Source organism: Anabrus simplex, chromosome 3 (assembly GCF_040414725.1).
Source record: "Anabrus simplex isolate iqAnaSimp1 chromosome 3, ASM4041472v1, whole genome shotgun sequence".
Classification (NCBI taxonomy): Eukaryota; Metazoa; Arthropoda; class Insecta; order Orthoptera; family Tettigoniidae; genus Anabrus; species Anabrus simplex.
The window spans coordinates 429,313,043-429,337,279 of NC_090267.1; the positions used below are offsets into that span (position 1 = coordinate 429,313,043).

General features: G+C 40.9%; 1 protein-coding gene across 4 annotated transcripts in view; it reads right to left on the reverse strand.

Moving 5' to 3' along the window:
* Positions 1-24,237, reverse strand: part of Synd (protein kinase C and casein kinase substrate in neurons protein Synd) — a 762,925-nt gene that overhangs the window by 639,966 nt on the left and 98,722 nt on the right. For 3 of the 4 annotated variants that reach the window (XM_067143441.2, XM_067143442.2, XM_067143438.2), the window contains exon 2: positions 19,263-19,293. The exons of the other annotated variant lie outside the window; for it this stretch is intronic. The gene's annotated coding sequence lies outside the window, so the exon portion shown is untranslated. The remainder of the gene's footprint in view (positions 1-19,262; positions 19,294-24,237) is intronic. 4 annotated transcript variants of the gene reach the window in all.

Sequence of the window (24,237 nt, forward strand, 5' to 3'; positions counted from 1 at the left end):
ACCGGGATTTGAACCACGGTATCCAGCGGTGAGAGGCCGACGCGCTGCCGTCTGAGCCACGGAGGTTGCTATAACTTTAATAATAATAATAATAATAATAATAATAATAATAATAATAATAATAATAATAATAATAAATCCTGGTTTTTTGCCAGTTACCTGGATTTGGCATTTGTATGGATTTAGCCTAATTCTACGACCGGATACCCTTCCGGACGACGACGCCAACCCTAGGTGGAGTGATGTATTTACTATTACGTGTTTCTGTGGTGGTTTGTAGTATGTTCTGTTGTGTGTAGATGAAGGTTTTCCAGTCGCCGATCCAGAGGAATTAACTGTCAACTACCCGGTAAAAATCCTCAACTCGGTCGAATCCGGGACCCCCTGAACCAAAGGCCAGCACGCTGATCATTCAGCCAAGGAGCCGGACACAAAGCAACTTGGCAGGTTCGAGCCTAACTCAATACGATGGTATCTGACGGTGCTCAAATCCCTCAGCCTCGTGTCAGTAGATTTACTGGCACGCAAAAGAACTCCTGCGGGACTACATTCAGGCAACTCGGCTTATCAGAAAAAGTAGTTAGTAGGACGTAAAACTAATAATAATTTACGAAAAATAAGTATTTGTTCACATTACTTCTTTTTCAAAATGCTAGGGAAATGTGCTCTGTAGGATACAATGTAATAATAAATAGTGTTATTAGTTTTTCGTCCTACAAACTACTTAGTACGGTTTTCGGAGACGTTGAAGTGGAGGACATGTGTCCCGCCGGAGTTCTCTTACGTGCTAGTAAATCCACTGATAGAAGGGTGACGTATCTGAGCACCTTCAAATACCAAATATGCCAACTTAGCTCAGAAATCCAGCGCTCTACCGTCTGAGTCACTCAGCCAGGCAGGATACAGTTTATCATGTCTGGCTGTCTGGTCAGTTCCTACACGAAAATAAAAGTAGGCCTACCCTACACGTGCTGGATTGTGCTACATAGGCAACGTAATTCTGCTAATCGCCCATAAATGTGTACTTTAGTAAAAAAAAAAAAAAATCTTATTTGAAATATGATTACATTCGTGTTTTTCCTACAATTTATGCATTAGCTTTCCACACACGTAGAGAGCATACTTTATTCGATCTAATCTATTAAAAGTAACGCATCGTAAGCGGAAGAAAGGCGCTTAAACTATGGAGTCGCTATTTCGTCTTGGCACCACCCAGAGCGCTGTAGCAGCCATGTTAGCCACTCTATAGTCCTCTTTCTAGCTCGTTGGAGATTTCATATTCACTAACCTGACAATAACCTCAACAAATGTACATATCAAATAGAGAATAGAACTGTACAACTAGCCACTGATACACATACATACATACATACATTATCATTATAGACTGTTATGCCTTTCAGCGTTCAGTCTGCAAGCCTCTGAGAATTTACTAAACGTCGCCACCATCCTCGATTTGCAACTAGTGTTGTGGCCTCATTTAGTTCTATACCTCTTATCTTTAAATCGTTAGAAACAGAGTCTAACCATCGTCGTCTTGGTCTCCCTCTACTTCTCTTACCCTCCATAACAGAGTCCATTATTCTCCTAGGTAACCTATCCTCCTCCATTCGCCTCACAAGACCCCACCACCGAAGCCGGTTTATGCGCACAGCTTCATCCGTCGAGTTCATTCCTAAATTAGCCTTTATCTCCTCATTCCGAGTTCCCTCCTGCCATTGTTCCCACCTGTTTGTACCAGCAATCATTCTTGCTACTTTCATGTCTGTTACTTCTAACTTATGAATAAGATATCCTGAGTCCACCCAGCTTTCGCTCCCTTAAAGCAAAGTTGGTCTGAAAACAGACCGATGTAAAGATAGTTTCGTCTGGGAGAATACTGCTGATCGGAACTGCGAGCTCACTGCATTAGCTTTACTACACCTTGATTCAATCTCACTTACTATATTACCATCCTGGGAAAACACACAACCTAAATACTTGAAATTATCGACCTGTTCTAACTTTGTATCACCAATCTGACATTCAATTCTGTTGGATTTCTTACCTACTGACATCAATTTAGTCTTCGAGAGGCTAATTTTCATACCATACTCATTGCACCTATTTTCAAGTTCCAAGATGTTAGACTGCAGGCTTTCGGCACAGTCTGCCATTAAGACCAAGTCGTCAGCATAGGCCAGGCTGCTTACTACATTTCCACCTAACAGAATCCCTCCCTGCCATTTTATACCTTTCAGCATATGATCCATATAAACTACAAACAGCAAAGGTGAAAGATTACAGCCTTGTCTAACTCCTGTAAGTACCCTGAACCATGAACTCATTCTACCATCAATTCTCACTGAAGCCCAATTGTCAACATAAATGCCTTTGATTGATTTTAATAATCTACCTTTAATTCCATAGTCCCCCAGTATAGCGAACATCTTTTCCCTCGGTACCCTGTCATATGCTTTCTCTAGATCTACGAAACATAAACACAACTGCCTATTCCTCTCGTAGCATTTTTCAATTACCTGGCGCATACTGAAAATCTGATCCTGACAGCCTCTCTGTGGTCTGAAACCACACTGGTTGTCATCCAATTTCCTCTCAACGACTGATCGCACCCTCCCTTCCAAGATGCCTGTGAATACTTTGCCTGGTATACTAATCAATGAGATACCTCGATAGTTGTTGCAATCCTTCCTGTTCCCTTGCTTATAGATAGGTGCAATTACTGCTTTTGTCCAATCTGAAGGTACCTTACCAACACTCCACGCTAATTTTACTACTCTATGAAGCCATTTCATCCCTGCCTTCCCACTATACTTCACCATTTCAGGTCTAATTTCATCTATTCCTGCTGCCTTATGACAATGGAGTTTATTTACTATCCTTTCCACTTCCTCAAGCATAATTTCACCAACATCATTTTCCTCCTCCCCATGAGCTTGACTGTTTGCAACACCACCATGATGATTTCCTTTTACATTGAGAAGATGTTCAAAATATTCCCTCCACCTCTCCAGTGATTCCCTGGGATCTGTTATGAGCTCACCTGAATTACTCAAAACACTGTTCATTTCCTTTTTCCCTCCCTTCCTAAGATTCTTTATTACTGTCCAGAAAGGTTTCCCTGCTGCTTGACCTAGCCTTTCCAGGTTATTACCAAAATCTTCCCATGACTTCTTTTTGGATTCAACAACTATTTGTTTCGCTCTGTTTCTTTCATCTACGTACAAATCTCTGTCTGCCTCGGCCCTTGTTTGGAGCCATTTCTGATAAGCCTTCTTTTTACGTTTACAGGCTGCTCTCACTTCATCATTCCACCAAGATGTTCGCCTTTTCCCATCTTTAGCCACTGATTAACTTACAAAAAATACCAACAACAACGAAAATAACATTTAGGTAACAAACATGTCAATAATTACATAAACCAGCAACAACTAGCCACAGAATTATGATTACTCATTGGCCGAATCATTCGCCCTCTTCATTAGCTGCCTTGGTGGATAAAGGGGCCGTCCACACGTCAACGACTTGTGCGGTATAGTAGAGGTAGAGTGACTGACTCATGATATCACGTTCACAGGTTTGATGCCGGCCGAGGAAGTCGATTTCTGAAGGGTGGTAAAAAAAAAAAAAAAAAAAAAAAAAGATCTTGGCACGTCCTGTCATTTCTGGTGCCGCACTCAGTGTCACCCGACAAAATTAAATTAACTCAGCCATACGAACCATCTATTAGAGTAGAATGTCATTAGAGAGCAGCACACTCGGAAAGTCAAAACTAGAAGATAGGTCGCCTAGATAGCAATAATAATAATAATAATAATAATAATAATAATAGAGAAAAACTACCAGGAATAGCTGCCATAGAACAAGGGGCACCGTACAGTAACAGCATCAAAGTGATAGTAATGTATTTCATGCCATTCTAATTTTCACATTATCTTAGGATAAACGAGCTTACATACTTTTACATTTTTAAATTCTCCTTTGTGCAGTTATCCCCGACAAGGAACACTGTATTTGTCCTTGCCTATACCTCATAAATTGTGATTTACTAATGACAATGAATTTCGTAAAACATCTAAACAAATATATTTTAAAAACGAAATAGGAATACCAAAATGAAGGAATGAATTTTGTGATAGATCCTCGCGCAACGAAGAACAACCCATTCACCTCCCAGCAACTGACGGGTATATGATACTTTTCTTTAAAGTACTTAAAACTGTAATAATAAAATTATTATTTACATTTGTCGGCGTATTTCTCTGCCTCAGTGTCTCTCGTGAACACCTAGGCTGTGAAATTTGAGTTGACAGAAAAGACACAGTGAAAAAAGTATTCGAACATTAACAAATTTTACGAGTATTTATATACGTCGCTTTAAGTCGCAGCAACACAGATAGGTCTTACCGGGACGATGGGACAGGAAAGGGTTAGGAGTGGGAAGGAAATGGCCGTGGCCTTAATTAAGGTATAGCTCCAGCATTTGCTTGGTGTGAAAATGGAAAACCATGCAAAACTACATTCAGGGTTGCCGACAGTGCTATTCGAACCTACTATTTCCCGAATACTAGATACTGGCCGCACTTAAGCGACCGCAGCTATCGAGCTCGGTACTAACCATTTTAAACAAACACTATATATTTTCTTGGCCTTCTATATATCACAAATATTCAATCACATGTAAACGTTACTATTCTTTTTTATTTTTTACAATTTTGCTTTACGTCGCACCGACACAGATAGGTCTTATGGCGACGATGGGATAGGAAATGCCTAGAAATGGGAAGGAGGCAGCCGTGGCCACAATTAACGCTTTACTGCATGAATTATTTTTTGTTTTCGTTTGGTGAAGAAAATTTCAAGCTTCAATGTTCAACTTACGTCCAGTGTTTTAGATTTACCAGCAATTCTTAACTGGGGCTAATAGCTTAACAATCGTACCGGTATGTGATGCGGATTGCCATAACGGGGTATGAATACAATTTTTCAAGATTCAAAGTACTGGCACAATAAGTACCTAGCCTATTCGAACAGGCTCAATTCACAGGAAATTCTCGTCTCTTAAATCCACACAGCAATGATAATGCCCCACGTTCAGTACTTACTGGGATAGCCTTTGGATCGAGGATCCATACTATACTATTCCAAGTTGTGTGCTTGGGATCGCTACCCTGCATGAATACAAAATTGTCCTTAAGCCCCATTTTTCTTGCACTAGGGACGAAATGAAACTTCAATACTTTAATGTAGTACTGGTGGTCCATGTCTCCTTAAATAAAATGCACGGTTCCCATACCTGCGTCCCTCATACACCGCCGTATCATTACGGAGTCTCCACCGTGTTTTACTAAAGGAGAGAGGTTCTCCTTCAGGTCTATGTTGTTTTTTCTCCATATCTTGCATCTCATAAAGTCAAAAGCAAAAACATTTGCTCTCATCAGTTAAATTAGTCCTATTCCACGGATCCACGGAGGAGATCACAAATGATTTGATTTTTACAAACTGGAACATCATCTTCCTGTTGCTCTTTCTGACGTAATGCGTTCTACGGTCAACTCGTCCACGGCAGTCTTTTTTAAAGGAAATTGGGAACCGTGCTGTGACATACTGAACCACCATCATACCACGGTCATAGGTTTAATATTTAATGCATATAGTGTGCGAAAGGCATTCGCCGCGTTTTGTACAAGGAAGCACTAGCGAGCGAGAGGAAGCCAGGAAGGGAAGTTGGGAGCGCGCCGCTTGAGAGAGAAAGAGACGGACAGCTTTGATTTTAACTTGGGGAGTCCCCAACTGCCAACCAAGGCTAGAAGAATACGAGGGAGCACAGGATGGATTCCTCTAGAAAATGCTAATTTCCATTATCCAGGCCGTTTGGAACGTATATAATGAAAGACAAATTATTATCTGATTTATCGAGTACCTACCTAAGACCTACAATGTGTAATAATCGGCCAATTATCAGATAAATTGGAGAAAGAAGGTCACGATACCAAGAAGGCTCCATGTTTGTCGGGATTCACGCAGGCCCGCTGGAAGGGGCGGTCTTTTAAACAGAAGAGAACTGAGGCCTCACCCCCCGCTTTTGAATGTTATGTCATAAAGTAAAAGTCAGACTACGTCATAATCAGCTAGGAGTGAACTAAGGGACAGTCAATTATTGTGTTCAAGTAAGCAAGAAATGAAACTAACAGAGTAAATATAAGTAGTCATAACAGTAATTACAACAATTGGGGAAACGAATTAATATTCCCGTGTGGGTTACGCTACATACAAGTAACTTAAATAGAGCAGGCAGCAAGACAGATATCAGAGGTGATCGTGTTAACTGCAGTAATTAGAAGCTTTAGGAAACGAATTAATTTTCCTTTAGTGGGAATAGTCAAAAGGTTCCCAGATCTAGACTACGAAACCATACGACGCTTGAGTGTAAAACGAGTGTTGAAGGATGACAGTATTAATCCGTTTATGTGCGCAGCTGCAGAGGACTACATCACAAAAATTCAAGCAGACTGCATCACGAGATGATTGGCAGCGCCCAGATGGAACAGAGGACCTCTACTGTCGTCGTTAGCTCTATGGCGAGCTAAGGCCGCTATTAGCCGTGGGCGACTAGTTGAGCCACTAGTTGCCAGATGATTTAAGTACCGAGCGATCAGTGGCGCAACGTGTGGATAATTGCTCGGTTCATACTTCATACCGGGGAATAGTCAGTTGAGAGAAAGGCGTCCTACGAAGAACTTCTTCTTCTTGCTCTTCCATGAAAAAAAGGAAAAACCGAAAGGTTAGGAAAATTCGGAAACATCCTATATTTGTTTCTCGACTGACTAGAGGATTATATTATATTTTGTTTGGCGATCTAAATGAGGATGACAGTGAATTTTTTAATTACCTGCCCATGTGAAAGTCGTCATTTTACGAATTGCTCGGCTTCATAAAACAGGAAATAACAGGAAACGACAAAGAACTAAACAAGAGTTTCCCAGCTGAGCTGTAATTCACTAATATAATGGATCAATGGCACTTGTAAATGTAAACGATTATAGAATTTGTATGGGCATTACATTTATCCATATAAGAGAAGTAAACGTTTTATAATACTCACATACCGGGCGAGTTGGCCGTGCGGTTAGGAGTGCGCAGCTGTGAGCTTGCATCCGGGAGATAATGGGTTCAAATCCCACTATCGGCAGCCTTGAAGATCTTTTTCCGTGGTTTACTATTTTCACACTAGGCAAATGCTGGGGCTGTACCTTAATTAAGGCCACGGTCGCTTCCTACCAACTTCTAGCCCTTTCCTATCCCATCGTCGCCATAAGACCTATCTGTGTCCGTGCGACGTAAAGCCACTAGCAAAAAAATTATACTACTCACTTAGAGTATTCTTCTCGCCTACGGGTTTTGCTTCGAATTCTGGAATAAAGTTCTTTAAAATGCTGTTCCAAGAATTCAGTATTTCTATTTTGTCAGTGTAAGCTTCAGTTCTGGAATCCCAAGTGACCAGTTTTCATTCTACCTCAAAAATGGTCTTCAGTATTTATTTGACTTTCAAATAATTTCGCAATCTCCTTCATTTGCTGCTGTACCGTACTTTATTTCATGTCTCCATGTTCAATAAATAAACTATCACAATAAGTAAAATATTCACTCTACTACAACACGAGACCAAACAAGGTATTTATTTATTTATTTATTTATTTATTTATTTATTTATTTAATCGTGTCAGAAACATACATTATACTTACAGTAGTAATAACAGGACAATAACAAATCTGGTACTATAATCATTAATCATTTCTGATGATGGCAGGTAACGATGTGATTTAAGCTCTCCATAAATACAAAATTAATTAAATGTGGTGTGACCAGTAAGCGGCTAATTTACATGCTTCCTTGGTAGCGTCCATCACATTCTGGAGAGAGCAAGTAGTTGAACACAAGTTACAAACAAGGAGATGGCTCATTGTTCTTCACCACATTCACATAGAGTGGAGTCACAGACAAAACCCCACTTTCTCATGTTGGTCTTTGTTCTTCCAACTCCTGAACGCAACCTGTTGAGCGTCTTCCATGTTGACCAGCTTTCCTCGTGGCCTGGAGGAAGTCTTTCGGAAGGCGTCATTCATCCTGCAAGGTGGCTGGATCTGGAACGTCATGAATTATTCACTCTGAAGTTCGATGGTGATTCAGTGAGGCTTTCAGTTGTATGGAGAAAGCTTTTTCCTTGATTTGAGCCGTTGGGTTGTTGGATGGTACCCATATAAAGTATGGGTCGTCAGGTTCAGTGCTTTAGATTTCTCCAGTCTGGATGCACACTCACGGCGGATATCTGGAGGTGGGATACCTGCTAGACAATAAACTTCATCAAGTGGAGTAGATCTCAAACATCATGTAATGAGTCTGCAGCTTTCATTTAGGGCGACATCCACTTCATTAGCATGACTAGATCTACACCAGACAGGACAGGCGTATTCTGCTGCTGAATAACAGAGGGCTATTGCTGATGTTCTTAAAAGGAGAGGATGCGTACCCTAGGTTGAACCCGATAATTTCCGGATAATGTTGTTCCTTGCAAATAACTTCATTTTGGTATTCAGACAGTGTGTTCTATAGGTTAGTGCTCGGTCAAGAGTTACTCCTAGATATTTGGGAGTGAAACAGTGTTCTAATATTTTACCTTCCCAAATCACTTGCAATTTTCTCGCTGTCTGTCGATTTTTTAGGTGGAAGGCACAGACTTGTGTTTTTGATGGGTTTGGTTTTAGTTGGTTCTCTTGGAAATAACCACTTAGAATTTGTAGAGCATGGAGGAGCTTCTCTTCAAGTAGTTCAAACGTTTCCTCTTGAGCTGCCAGAGCGACATCGTCTGCATAAATAAAGCTCTTTGTCCCTTGTGGGCGGAGCTGATCATTGGTGTAGATGTTGAAAAGTATAGGTGCTAGCACACTCCCTTGTGGAAGGCCATTCTTTAAGTTCCTCCATCTACTCCTCTGGCCTTGGAATTCAACAAAAAATCTTCTGTTCTGTGGAAAGCACTCAATCATTTGGGTGAGTTCATAGTCCTTAGTTATACTGTGCATTTTAAGAAGCAGTATATGGTGATTAACTGTATCGTAGGCTGATGTCAAGTCAACAAAAACTACTCCAGTGACTTTGTTGTTTTCATAGAAAGATTGTGAGGTAATGAAGAAAGATAATGGTTAAGGCCTCTACACACGACCCAATCTGCTGGGCCCGATCTGCAGGCAGTTGGCGTGGTAAAAATCGGGTGCTGCTCTCCACACGGCATAATCTGCAGGGCCCGATGTGCAGTAGGCTGGCTCGCTCTGGCCTGGAAACGCGTGATCATGGCTCCTTCATTTTCTAAATTTCAAAAAACAGGAATTGCATTGACTTTGTTATCACTGAAGTCGATACGAAAGAGAAAATATTGGGCTAAAAGGTGGTTATTACAGAGAAAGAAATTGTCATACAAATATTATGAAAGAACTAGAATCATTCGATTTTAGAAATTTTCTGCGAATGGATATCGACACTTTCATTGATCTGCTCTACCTGGTGGCGCCTTTAATAAAGAAACAAGACACTATAGTGGGTGAAAGTGTGAGTGTTCAAGAGCGATTAATCGTGACTAAGATTTTTAGCTACTTGAGCGAGTTACAGAGATTTGCAATTTAGTGCAGCCGTGTCACCACAGCTTTTGCCCGGCTCCATCGCTAAATGGTTAGCGTGCTGGCCTTTCGTCACAGGGGTTCGATTAGCGGCAGGGACTGGAATTTTAACCATCATTGGTTAATTTCCCTAGCACGGGGCAGCCCGTGGGTGTATGTGTTGTGTTCATCATCATTTCATCATCTTCACGACGCGCAGGTCGCCCACAGGAGTCAAATAAAAGACCTGCACCTGGCGAGTCGAACCCTACCTGGGATCTCCCGGCACTAAAAGCCATACGCCATTTCATTTGATTTTACCACAGCTTTTGTCTAAAATCATTCCATAAACATTTTGCGCTATTTTCAATAGTCTGAAGGGATACATAAAAGTAAGTGACTAAAATATTTATTTCTTTAATGTAAGAGTATTTATTTCTGAAATTACGTATGAGTAGAAAATACGAGAAGAAACTAACCTAACATTATAAACTAAATTAATCTGAACTATATTATTGTATATAGTGAACTACTAATCTAACTGAATCTGCTCACTGCCCTCTGACACACGTCACACGTGCTGGGTGGCGACGAGGCAACTGATAGCTTATAGGCCGACTTCCGGCAAGCATTTGAGCAACTAAGGCCGCTATTAGCGTAGGCGACTAGTGGCGCAACTGAGCAACTAGTTGCCGGCCGTCATCTGAGCCGGCAACTGCTCTGGCGACTTTTAGTTGCTCAACTGCGTGACGGGGCATTGCAGTAAATGTAGCCTATTAGCCGTGGGCGACTAGTGGCGCAACTAGTCGCCCGATGTACCTCCACACGCATACGGAAACGTCACTCAAGTTCGTGTTCTCACACCAGCTTGACGTAATGCGGACGATGGAACGCAATTGAGTCAGCGATCCGCCTAACCATTATCTTTCCTCTTGTTTGGTCTCGTGCTGTGATAGAGTGAATATTTTACTTATTGTGATAGTTTATTTATTGAACATGGAGACATCAAATAAACTACGGTACAACAGCAAACGAAGGAGATGGCAAAATTATTTGAAAGTCAAATAAATACTGAAGACCATTTTTGAGGTAGAATGAAAACCGGTCACTTGGGATTACAGAACTGAAGCTTACACTGACAAAATAAAAACAATGAATTCTTGCAACAGCATTTTAAAGAACTTTATTCCAGAATTCGAAGCAAAACCCGTAGGCGAGAAGAATACTCTAGGTGAGTATTATAATTTTTTTTTTTTTGCTAGTGACTTTACGTCGCACCGACACAAATAGGTCTTATGGAGACGAGGGAATAGGAAAGGGTCAAGAGTTGGAAGGAAGCGGCCGTGGCCTTTATTTAGGTACAGACCCAGAATTTGCCTGGTGTGAAAATGGGAAACTACGGAAAACCATCTTCAGGCCTGCCGACAGTGTTATTCGAACCCACTATCTCCCGGATGCAAGCTCACAGCTGCGCGCTTCTAACCGCACAGCCAACTCGCCCGGTGTGTGAGTGTTATAAAACGTTTACTACTCTTATATGGAAATACAGTATGTAATGCCCATACAAATTCTATAATCGTTTACAAGTACCACTGATCCATTATATGGCTACATTAGTGAATTACAGCTCAACTGGGAAACACTTGTTTAGTCCTATGTCGTTTCCCGTTATTTCTTCTTTTATGTGGCCAAACAGTTCGCAAAATGACAACTTTGATATGCGCAGGTAATTGAAAAATTTACTGTCATCCTCATTTAGATCGTCAAACAATGTATAATATAATCCTCTAATCAGCCAAGAAACAAATCTAGGATGTTTCCGCAGTTTCCTAACCCTTCGGTTTTTCCTTTTTAATAGAAGATCAAGAAGAAGTTCCTCGTAGAACGCCATTCTCTCAACTGACTATTCCCCGGTATGAACCAAGCAACTATTCACAAGTTGCGCCACTGATCGCCCGGTACTCAAATCCACTGGCAACTAGCGGCGCAACTAGTCGCCCACGGCTAATAGCGGCCTAAACGTCGCCAGAGCACCTGCCGGCTCAGATGACGGCCGGCAACTAGTTGCTCAGTTGCTAGTCGCCCGCGGCTAATAGCGGCCTAAATCCCTAAGGAAGGCCTCGAGGGGCTGAAATGACGCACGAGAGGGAAAGCAAGTAAGTCAAATTAAATATACTATGGGGAAGTAGTTTTCGCAGTCCATTTCGTAAATATTATTAATTCCACTTAAGGTGAGATGTTTTATAGTATAATTTAACTTGAATCGGACAAGAGTGCATGTTCTTGAGTGCATAGCTCTGTATCTGTTGGTAGCAAGCCTTGATGGATATAGTTATATTAAGGTTGCACAGAAATATTAGATCATCACGTTTAGTTGTCTGTATTTTTAAGAATATTTATGCCTAAATGTAGAATCATCTGATGTGAAGGGACGGGAACACCCTCACAGAGTTTTGAACTGGGGACTGAAGAGTCTAAGAGGCATTCATTTAAAGTAAAGGGAGGATGTGCATGTGCTTATTATTTTCTATAGTGCAAGATATTACAGCTGTGGCGATTAGAGGCTGGCGGAGTATATATTTCCCCAACGTTGAATAGTTAGAATCTTCAAGGAAGGCACACGGCTGGATGATTCATGGGTCTGCTCTGGGATCGAGCAAGGGTCTCGAGGATGGATCCTGGGATTTGAATAAAAGAAGACAAATGATATTGATAGTGGTGATGATGATCGAATTGTTCTTATTCATATCTCTGTTCTCAGATCCCTGTCCATAGTAGATTAAAGCCAAAGCTAGTTTTTGGAGACCCATTCCGGACGCTCCACACCCCAACCGATGAGCACAGCCACGCGCATTTTAGGGCAGGTGGTCGGGTGCAATACACAAATCTCACCTTGGCAAGAAGAGGGCCACAAATGCAAAATGATACTTCTGAGATAATTGCAATGTAAGATTTTAAAAGGTCTAATAAATTCAGTTTTTAATGCATTTTATAAGTTATATAAATATATATTGATAACTAGCTGTTACCCACGGCTTCGCTCGCGAGGATTTGGTAAGTTGATAAACATTCCTCGATACTGCACTAACACATTATCTGAAATTACCTATAGTATAAAAACTCACCGAAAAATTGCATTTCATTTACCCCAAAACCTCTTTTTAAACCACGTTTGTGGCATTGCCTTTTGGAGCTAAGATGACCAGGCTACTGGCAGAGCTAAATCTGCAACATGCGACATGGAACCAAAAGCCAGCACGCTAACCATTTAGCCATTGAGCCGGACATCCAGCCATAAAACAGGGTCAACTCCACATGTGCGACACAGTTCGCAACCGCACAGGTGTGGGAAATAAGATTAGAAGACAATCATTTTAAAAATTCACCCGCTTTTTTTCATTATTTCACCCCTTAAGTGGATTTTCCAAAAAAGTGTGTTCTTTTATTCTTTTATTTTTAAAAGAGATTCCAAGTACCAGTTTTAAAGTCTGTAACATCTTCAGTAGGGTATCCTCATATAAAGAATTCAACTCGTTTCTCACTTCTTTACAACCCCCCTCCCCTTTACGTAGATTTTCTGAAAACAAACTTTTGTGTTCTTTTATTTTTAAAGGAGATTTCAAATACCAATTTTCATTTTGTGATGTATTGCAGATAATCTCGCTGCTGCTGTAAGACTACTGGAGCTGACGTTGGCATGGTTACGGCTGTTCATTTTTTTGACCGATTCCTAGAGCAGGGGTAGTGTGCTGCCAATATCTCCATAACGGTTGGTTTTAGGACCTTACAACATGGTTTTTGGGCCCGTAGAGCTTACCGAGTTTTGTTCTTTGCATCAAGGGGCTTAAATTGAGCTTTGTCTCGTCCTTGTACAACAAATTCGATATTTCGCCTATGTTAGCCTAGTATTTTTATATATCGCCCCATGCCCCCCACCTCGAATTAACGAGAAAAAGCTGCCCGTGAAGGATTAAATTACTTTTAATTCGTTTAATGCATCGGTTCGTCAAGCCCGTGATGTCAAAAGCCTCGGTTTTATCAAGACCTGTCCGGTTCCATGGCTAAATGGTTAGCGTACTTGCCTTAGGTCCAGAGTGTCCCGGGTTCGATCTCAGCCTGGTCGGAGATTTTAACCTTAAAAGGTTCATTCCCTTGGCTCGGGGACTGGATATTTGTGTTGTCTCCAACATCCCTGCAACTCTCACACCACACGTAATATCCTCCACCACAATAACACGCAGTTACTTACACATGGCAGATGCCGCCCACCCTCATCGGAGGGTCTTGTCTTACAAGGGCTGCACCCGGCTAGAAATAGCCACACGAAACTATTATCATCATCGGGACCTGAGAAATGTCGTTACAGAATAACTTCTTTTCAAATTACCCCATCCAACACGAGAAGACTTGACTACTATCAGGACTGTAAGTCCTTAGTAGCTTCATTTTTACAGACTTGGGAGTATCGTGGTTCGCAGCATGGAGCACTTCCTTCAGATCTCTTTCAACTTCAACCTAAGTTCACAGTAGGAGATGGCTTCAGTTTTGCTGCGAAGTTTACAAATACAGAACGATGACTACTTGGATATAAAGTTCATATACGTCTGTGGATTTTCTAAAATTATATTTTACTGTGAAGCAGAATTGCACAGAAATACATAACATGAGGCTGGAATTGGAATAGAAGCAAAGAGACTACAAGTAATACATTATAACACTATTTCCTCAAGATAGCGACAGGATTTTAAAATGAGTCACTCTAGCACTTGACGAAAACTGTGGACGAGTTACATCCGAGTGATCCCAAAACGAACAGTTCCCTTAACTTAAATCTGTCTTCTTAATGGGGTGTGACCACTCGACTACGAGAGTTTATCTTCAATACAAATAAACTGAACAGTGATACAGACCTAATCTCGTTGCGAAATAGTACGTGCACTCATCCCGGAAGATATACGCAGCAGGTGAAGTCACCTCGCCCACAATGGGAAGTAGGCGTACGTCTTGCATCAGAAGTAGCACGTGCTAAGTATTCACAGCGTTAGAACACTTCCCAAGACTGTATCCATCTCATCACTATGCAAAGAACTTTGTCTAAAACGCATTTTCAGCTCAATTTAAAACTCACAGATTAAAAGCAAATCTCTTCAGGCATTTTTCTTTTTCTTTGAGTCAATATATGCCACTATACCTACTGCCATGCTCATTGGTATTTTTTCCTTTTTAATGGAACATTGGTTCATTATTTTGCTTCAAAATGTTTTCAACAGAAAGCAAAATAGTTTTGAAATTAACTTTTAACACCTGTGTGACTTTTCTCTCAATATCGAAGTTCCGTTCTCGCTGACAGGTCGCGACATTGTAATAACTAATTAAGTAATCACTCTCAGAGGAAACTAATGCAGTTTAAACGAGGCATGACAGAGGGTGCCCGAAGACAGGACATTCTATTTCCAAATTTGTTCAAATGTTCAGTATTCTGTGATCTATGGTATCGCGTGAGGACTGAGAATACTGCAAGGAAAGGACAGCAAACCACCAGACAGTGTAGTGGTCGACTATGGCTGCTAAATGATAGGTCTTCAGCAGTCTTTTGAAAGGCTTGTCCGGAGCAATCGACAAGTCATATTGGCTGAAGTGTCCGACTCCATGGCTAAATGGTTAGCGTGCTGGCCTTTGGTCACAGGGGTCCCGGGTTCAATTTCCAGCCGGGTCGGGAATTTTAACCATAATTGGTTAATTCCCCTAACACGGGGAGGGTGTATGTATCGTCTTCATTATCATTTCATCCTCATCACGACGCGCAGGTCACCTACGGGTGTCAAATCAGAAGACCTGCACCTGGCGAACCGAAGTCCTCAGACACATCCCGGCACTAAAAGCCATACGCTATTTAATTTCATTGGCTGAAGTGACAACATACTTCAATGCTTGGACACAGTCATGCAACAACACGCTGAGGTGTTCATTTTAGTGTCCGCGGGATGTGAGAGCAGACTGTCTAGTAGAGTGCCACGGCTATTAACGACTATCAGGTTACAGGTTTCGCGCTGATGGTCGACACTGAGTGTGACACAAACAAGATTAAGCCATAAATTCCGGTTGGAAATAAGGCACCGTAGAAGCTGGTGGTGGTTCCTTTCATGTGTGGAGTGTGTTCTCGTGACATGGATTGGATCCATTGACCTGTCTAACCAGCCGATGAATGCCGATTGCTCTGTTCAGTTCCTGATTATGCATTTGCATCCCGTCATTGGCTTCACATACGGCCACAACGACGGGCTATTTCAACAGGGAGCCACTGATTTGGAGTAGTTTTTTTAAGCAATCTACAGTGTTTCATTATAGCACTGCTCCTACTCTGATCGGATATAAACTTGATCAAATATTTATGGAACATCTCGGAGAGGTCCGTTCATGCCCACGATATGCCACATACACTTACCAGTGGAGCTATAGGCAGCTACTGAAATGACCTGCCTCAGTATTACTCCATAGGTCTCCTGTATACTTTCAGAAACCGCTACTACATCAAATTGCTGCACTAGGCTGAGCCAAAAGGGGCGACGGACAATATCCCATTACTTCTGATTGATTGTAATTACAACCAACGTTCTTAACAGCGAATTAAAGAACTCTGACCAGACATATTATAATGCTAAGATAATACTGTTGAACGATTGCTATGTGTTCACCAAGACTGTTATTTTATGCCAAATTAACGACACTGGGATACTACTGACTTCTTGGACTTATAAAATCCACCTGCAATGGTCAGGATCGAATGCGTGAACTGAGAAATCTGAAGCTAGTACGCTAGTCACTCGATAAGCGCCATCAACACCTGTGTACGTGGAAATCGCTGCCGACTACGTTAGAATGGTTTTGGTGGTGGTTGTTATTTTCAAGATAAATCAAGGCAAATCACCTCGACTCTGTCAGTCAGGTGAATAACAGTTCACGGCATTGTAAAGACAGACCTTTTTCAGACCATCCCCTAACATTTATCATACTGTATGTGCGCATCTTGCATTATTTCATATATCTATATAATGTAATATTGTAATTGAATTCATAAGATAGTTGAGTTCAGTAGCCTAGTATGCTGCAAAGGACAATGACAGGAAGTCTCGAATAAGAGCAACTGATTTTGCCGTAAGCAAGGTAGTGCCAGAAATATTGTGAGTGAAAGGGTCAAGACCCAGCCCCACTGTGTGCAGGTGGCTTCTCACCTGGAGGCCTAGGGTTCGATTCCCGACTCGCAAAAAGCTGTATAGGCGTGGGAAGGAGTTCTCTGGATCTCACGAGATACGCTGTATAACAGTTTAATATCAAAGTCAGCGGGCATGTTCAAGAAACACAAGCAATACGGATGAGGATGTTTTTACGCTGACCACCACGTGGCACTCCAATTTCTGCAGACCATCTGCCTGGATAAAAGTCGTCTTGGCAAGCTAGGTCTCTAGATGGTTTGGTTTTTGAAAGGATCCCGATCCTGATTTCTGAGAAAATGTTTCGTAGAACTGTATTTCTATTTGAAACTTGCGCAGAGATTGCTTATAAAGATGATTTGTCAAGGCACGACTGGAAATAATAATAATAATAATAATAATAATAATAATAATAATAATAATAATAATAATAATAATAATAATAATAATAAAATGTCGGTGCGAGAAGATGGAAAGTTGAATGTGGTCATAGGAACTTGTGCAGGGCTCAATTTGGTAACACAATGTACACAACTGGAAGGCTCTCATTAAGTGGGTAAACAGATACAATGGCTGTGGAGAACAACCTGTTCAGAGCTTATTTGGAGTACGTGAAATTATTTACCGAGACTTCCGGTGAGCTGTTGTTAAAGTACACATTTAGTAGTACGAGTTAATAATATACGTGTCGAATGTATCACTCATCTCTACAACAACGAGTTTCTAAGGAGATTAACAGCAATCAGGCTGTATAACGTCGCTTATACACACGGGTTTCACTTTTAGAAGCAAACTCCAATGAACCACTAAGGAACCAGATTGATTATATTCTGATTTAAAAGCGATTTTGGAACATGATCAAAAGAGTGACAACATATTTTGGTGCAGACATTGTCTCCGATTATGTCCCAGTAGTAGCAGATGGACAGAACTAAAATACAAGATGCTACAACGAGACAAGCAATTACAGAAGAGTTTAACTGTAACTAAGGGAATGGGTACTCACAAATATTTACAACGCACACGCCCAGTGGGAAGTACTGAAAAACATTGGTTGGCATTTGTAAAAAAAAAAAAAAAAAAATAAAAAAAAATCTAAGTACAACAGAAATACAGAAAAGGAAGAAATGGGTGACTGATGAGGAAGTGAAGCTGAAAAAACAAAGACGACTAGCAAAATGCAGTGTAGAGGATTATCGGGGATACAAAGAGAAATTAGTGTAAAGGCAGAAATATGCAAAGAACTGAGGAAGATAAGTGAAAAATATGATAATTTCGAACTGCACAAGAAGATCAAGGAGATAGCACGGTTATACAAAAAAACAATATCAGCCACTTTTTTGACGGGGCAAAAAGACCTTTTCTGGATGAGCAGGATATCGCACACACTTGAGAGAAATTCATAAATCGAGAGTTCGGGAATGATAGAGAGGCGAGAGTATGGTATTCTGTATCGCTGATGGCCCAGAAATAATGAAAGACGAACTGCTGCATGCTCTAGCTTTATAAGTTTAACTTTTAATAATAAAGCACCAGGGCCAGATCAGATCCCAGCTGAACTTTTAACACTGATAATAGAAGACAATACTGATCATATCACCAAGTTAAAAAAAAAAAATATACAGTGCAGTACCCAAGTATCAAGTACCAAGTGACTGACTACTATCAACATTCATTTCCATACCAAAGAACCACATAAAAGGAAATGTAATGATTATCGTCTTGAAAGTCTAATAAGTCACATGCTGATGATATTTCTGCGTATTAGCCTATAAATGCACGCATAATATCAAAGTGCGAAATGTACAAGATCGACAACCAAATGGGGTTCAGATGTGGCTTTGGTACCCGAGAGGCATTGTTCAAAGTCAATGTCCTCCTTCAAAGATGTCGAGAACAACGCAAAGAGGTACTTGCAGGTTTCACTGATTATGAGAAGGCATTCGACAGCAGAAACTGTTAAACATAAAACATATCCGAATCATACAAAATCTTTACTGGAACCAGCGAGCCGCAGTTGAGACTGGACGAACAAGAACTTCAGAGATAAGTATCAAAAGTGGAGTACACCAAGGTTGCACACTTTCACCGCTCCTATACAACCTCTACTCCGACAACATCTTCAAAGAAGTCTTGCATGATACTGAGCTAGGTGTGAAAATAAATGGAGTCAACATAAACAATACATATTAGATATGCAGATTGCACCTTAATTATATAAGACACAATTGAAGGTCTTCAAGGACTGCTCAGTAGAATTCATATTAGTGGATTAAGGTATGGTCAAAACACCAATACCACAAAAACCAAGTTCATCATAATAAGTAGAAGCATCCATGAAGGTGTCTTCTCTATTTCATTAAATAATCAAAACATTGAACGATAAGTCAGTTCACATACCTTGGGAGCACCATAACAGACAATCTGGACCCTGAAAAAGAGATCAGACGCTGTATTGAGATTTCCAGGCCATTTTTCCAAAATATGATGTCATTCTTTTGTTATGGTAATCTAAACCTCAAACTCAGGCAAAATCCGTTGAGATGTTACGTCTGGTCAACAATGCTTTATATGGAGTAGAGACCTGGACTGCCAAAGATTCCTCCATGAACATATAAGAGGTCTTTGAAATGTGGTTAAATAGGAAACAGGAGAATGCTCAAAATAGCCTGGACAAATTTTGTAACCAGTAATGAAGTATTAAGGAGAGCTAGAGCTTAGCGTGAGCTGGCAAACATCATCAAAGCCATGTTCTACGAGGTAGGAAGTACGAGCTTCTACAACTCATAGTATATTACAGGGAAAAATAGAAGACAAGCGAGGATCTGATAGGCCACCGATGCCATGGCTCCAAAACATCAGAAACTGGGCTTGCATCAACAACACCTAACATCTCTTCAAGTTAGTTAAAAAAAAAAATGGATTATTTCTCCAGGGTGATCGCCAAAGTCTGGAGAAGTGAGTATGGCACAAGACAATGTCCGTCAAGTTATTGTTCTAATAGAACTCTTTGGTATCATCATCAACACTTGATTAAAAAGGAGATTTTTCATCACAAGAATACCAAAGCCATTTTCAGCATGTAATCTTGATTCGGTCACTACATACATTCTGTAAAAATGATTAAACCAAAATTATTCTATTGACACATTAGTTAATTTACAGTATTCCAGTGAATAGACCTGGAGTGTATCGTATTTAGTGCTCTTTGTATAAAGACTAAATGAACTATTTCAGTTGGTTTCATTACAGAAAGAAGTTTACTCTGTCCTCAAACGCCTATAATCGAAATCGGTTTCCCGGATCGGACACGACTTCTGATAATAAAACATCGTGACAGTTATTTTCATTTTTATATTTAACTGGAATATCGTCTTCATGGCATTCAGCATTTCCCATTCTATACTGTTACTGTATTACATTTCACAGCTCAGAACACCGCTTGTGATTATTCTGAGGACGTCGCTCTGACACACTGTATTACAAGGTGGCAGTCTACAAACGCAGAAGTCGAAAATTTTCGCGTTCGAGGTAGGACGATATTGCTGAATTTCATATGATTATTATTTTTCTTTCGCTTTGGCCGACTGTAGAGCACGTTAATTCGAATTCAGCTTCATCCGTTTCTGAGCTTTAATCATCGTCCAGTACTACTTCATCTTTTCACTCTGCTATCTCCTCCTTTCTCGTGGTTGTAATAATAATGAATTGGCATGCCTTAAGTCTTATTTGTGAGAGTTCATGTGTAAGTTTGCCTTTATTCATGTAAATAAGACTGTCATAAAGTTTAATTTAATGTTATTTGCTTTACGTCCCACTAACTACTTTTTTACGGTCTTCGGAGACGCCAAGGTGCCGGAATTTAGTCCCGCATGAGTTCTTTTACGTGCCAGTAAATCTACCGACACGAGGCTGTCGTATCTGAGCACCTTCAAATACCACCGGACTGAGCCAGGATCGAACCTGCCAAGCTGGGGTTAGAAGGCCAGCGCCTTAACCGTCTGAGCCACTCAGCCCGGCAGTCATAAAGTTTATCTCTCACAAATCGCATGAGGATATGGATTGCGATGTCCAGTCTCTTAGGCTTCTTACCCTCCATGTATATGCATGTTAGTGTTGGGCCCGGCTTTGAGACGTTTACAATAAGCCCAGCTAGTTGCAGTGTGTTTATAATTGGCCTCGAAACCAAAATCTCTTGTCAGGGTCACTTTTTAATTTAGTTATTTCCTGATAGAGCATTCTCGAAAAAGCAGCCTCGTCTCTTTCCTCCAACAATACTCTCAGCTCCTTGTACACCTCCACTTTAGAAAGTTTCTTTTTCTTCTTTTTTTTTTTCATGCACGGTCAACATGCCACGAACAGAACAGGCAGAATTTGGCAGGCATCATTACGCATAGCCAGGTACTGTAAAATGTTTCTGCCATGTCTGACATGAACACTTTTGGCTGTAGTGTCACTTGCAGAGCCTCATTAATAACTCTGTAAAACACTTCCATCACAAATGCTTCTGTCCTATTTGATAGCATGAACACACACGGAAATCCTTGGAACTTGTCATCTACGACTAGGAGGGTAGTTAGTTCAAACTTATTTAAACCATGTGTGGTATCAATACAAATGAACTTGTCGCCGTATCGTAGTAACATTTCTTGCTGCGCCTCATTCATTATAATTAGAACGAAGTCCTCTGGTTTTAATTGAGGGTACATCATATAAGACAATGATTTGACCCTTGTAAAAGCGAACTATTCCTCCACGTTCGTCCATTTCACGAATCCATGATTCGACACTCGTACAATCATTCTCATGCCGCACAGCTTCAGATTTTAAATTGTACTCTTGCTCAATGTTAAATAGATCTTCTCTGGTCAGAAGATGAATGCGTTCAATGTCAGTTTCACCAATAGGATCTCTAACCTCTTCAAGGATTCTATCGAAAGGAATTTTCATCGCAATCTTCCTCGCTAAGTCATTTCTTTCCGATAGCGATAATCTCATGCGACCGAACTCTTCTTGGTGGCCTGCATGTGTTGCACAAAATAAAACATGGGGTGGTGGGGTCATGTGAGGCGAATGGAGGAGGATAGGTTACCTAGGAGAATAATGGACTCTGCTATGGAGGGTAAGAGAAGTAGAGTTGGACCAAGACGACGATGGTTAGACTCGGTTTCTAACGATTTAAAGATAAGAGGTATAGAACTAAATGAGGCCACAACACTAGTTGCAAATCGAGGATTGTGGCGACGTTTAGTACATTCACAGAGGCTTGCAGACTGAACGCTGAAAGGCATAACATTCTATAATGATAATGTATGTATGTATGTATGTATGTATGTATGTATGTATGTATGTATGTATCTATGTATGTTATATTAAACCATTAACAGGATGTTCACATATTCTGCTTTGAAACGGCTTCTATTATCTTTTTTTTTTTTGCTATTTTGTTTTACGTCGCACCGACACAGATATGTCTTATGGCGACGATGGGAGAGGAAAGGCCTAGGAAGTGGAAGGAAGCGGCCGTGGCCTGAATTAAGGTACAGCCCCGACATTTGCCTGGTGTGAAAATGGGAAACCACGGAAAACCATCTTCAGGGCTGCCGACAGTGGGGCTCGAACCCACTATCTCCCGATTACTGGATACCGGCCGCATTTAAGCGACTGCAGCTATCGACCTCGGTGCTTCTATTATCAGTCCATTGTGCTGAGATTAATGAAAATAGTATTTCTACATTATTTTGTATTGTGCCCTGGTATTGACAAAAGTATTCTGGAAATTTTAATAACTCCGAACTACAATCAACTGACTTACATAAATTGAAATACTTTAACCATTTCTGAATACCTTGTTAAATTCAGGATCATTAATACAGTACTCTCATACAGAAATTGTTTGAAACTGCAGAGCTGATCAAAAGATTCACATCAATTTGAAATGGTTTAGATTTAGCTTGCATATGCAGAATACATTTTCAAAATCACAATAAACAATATCACTTTTCAGCGTCAGTAATGTAAAACGGGCCTCCAGGCCTATCTCCAGTCGCTTGTCACGTTGTCAGCTGTCACACATTAACATAGCAGAGTTCTGTTGAGAGACAAGCATGCAGTAAGTAAACTGAGTGGTAAATAGTGTGTTATCATAATACAAGGCATACGTAGAACAATCGCATGTACTGTATATACATATTCACATTTCTATACATCGATACGATATCGATGAAGCCGTCGCGTAATGAACAATACTTGTAAAAACGAAGTAGTAAAACAGATTCCAAAATACGCAGACTCACCAAAAAAGAGGGCATTTCGGGTTTTTTAAATAATCTACCCAGACCTCGGACAATGGTCTAAAAAGGAGTGCACCCATAGTAGGGTTGGGCAGACCGGAACATTCACTTGTTCCGCAACATTAGGAGCTTGAGGCGGAGTGTTTCGGTACAGAGTGCCGAGACACGGGACACAGGACACAGGATTGTAACTGCGTCCTAGAGAGAACTTCGAGAGGCAACAGCACATGCTCCGCTTCAGCTGGAATGTGCCTGAACCGAACGTGCTGTGCCAAGGCCGCACTAGATAGATTAGTTGGCCTTGGCTGTGTCTGTGTGCCGCCCTGTGTTGGAGTGTCAACATTTTTTCATCCAGTTATATCTTTAATTCCAAAGCGATGACCCATGTTTTTCTTGGGCTTAAAAGTTTCCTTAAAGTCCAAATTAATTTTTAACATCAATCCCCGAGAAAGTGTTGAGGGAAATTTTCGAGATATTGAAGAAAGTAAATGGAAGTTGAGAGGGAAGGAATTCGAAGTGCAGAGAGCATAAGGCGTGGCGCACATTGGGACGCAGGCGAAGCAGCTAAAGCAGTGCAGATTTTTGTAATCCACACAAATCATTGCACCATCTCAAGTTGACAGACAGGGCAGGACAGAGTAGAGCAGGCCGGTTCTGCACCTACTTCCGCCTACCACGCGTAGTCTTCGAAACACAGTTTCCTGCGCACGTGTCACGCAGTTAGTTAAGAAATGGAGGAGAAAATTACCACAGCCGTTCGGTCTCACCATGTTTTGTAGGTACTATGTGAGTCATGTGGACTGCAATGCAGTATGTACGTATATATGTATGTATGTTCGTGAGAAAATGGCTGAACAGAATTTAATGAAAATCGGTATGTAAATTCGGGGAATAAGGCACTACAGTCTAGGCTATAAATCATTTTATTCACGCTGGGTAACAAGGTAGTTTAGAGAAAGGCCTAAAATGTAATCCACCGAGCAAGTGGCCGTGCGGTTAGGGTCGCGCATCTGTGAGCTTGCATTCGTGAGATAGTGGGTTCGAACCCCACTGTCGGCAGCCTTGAAGATGGCTTTCCGTGG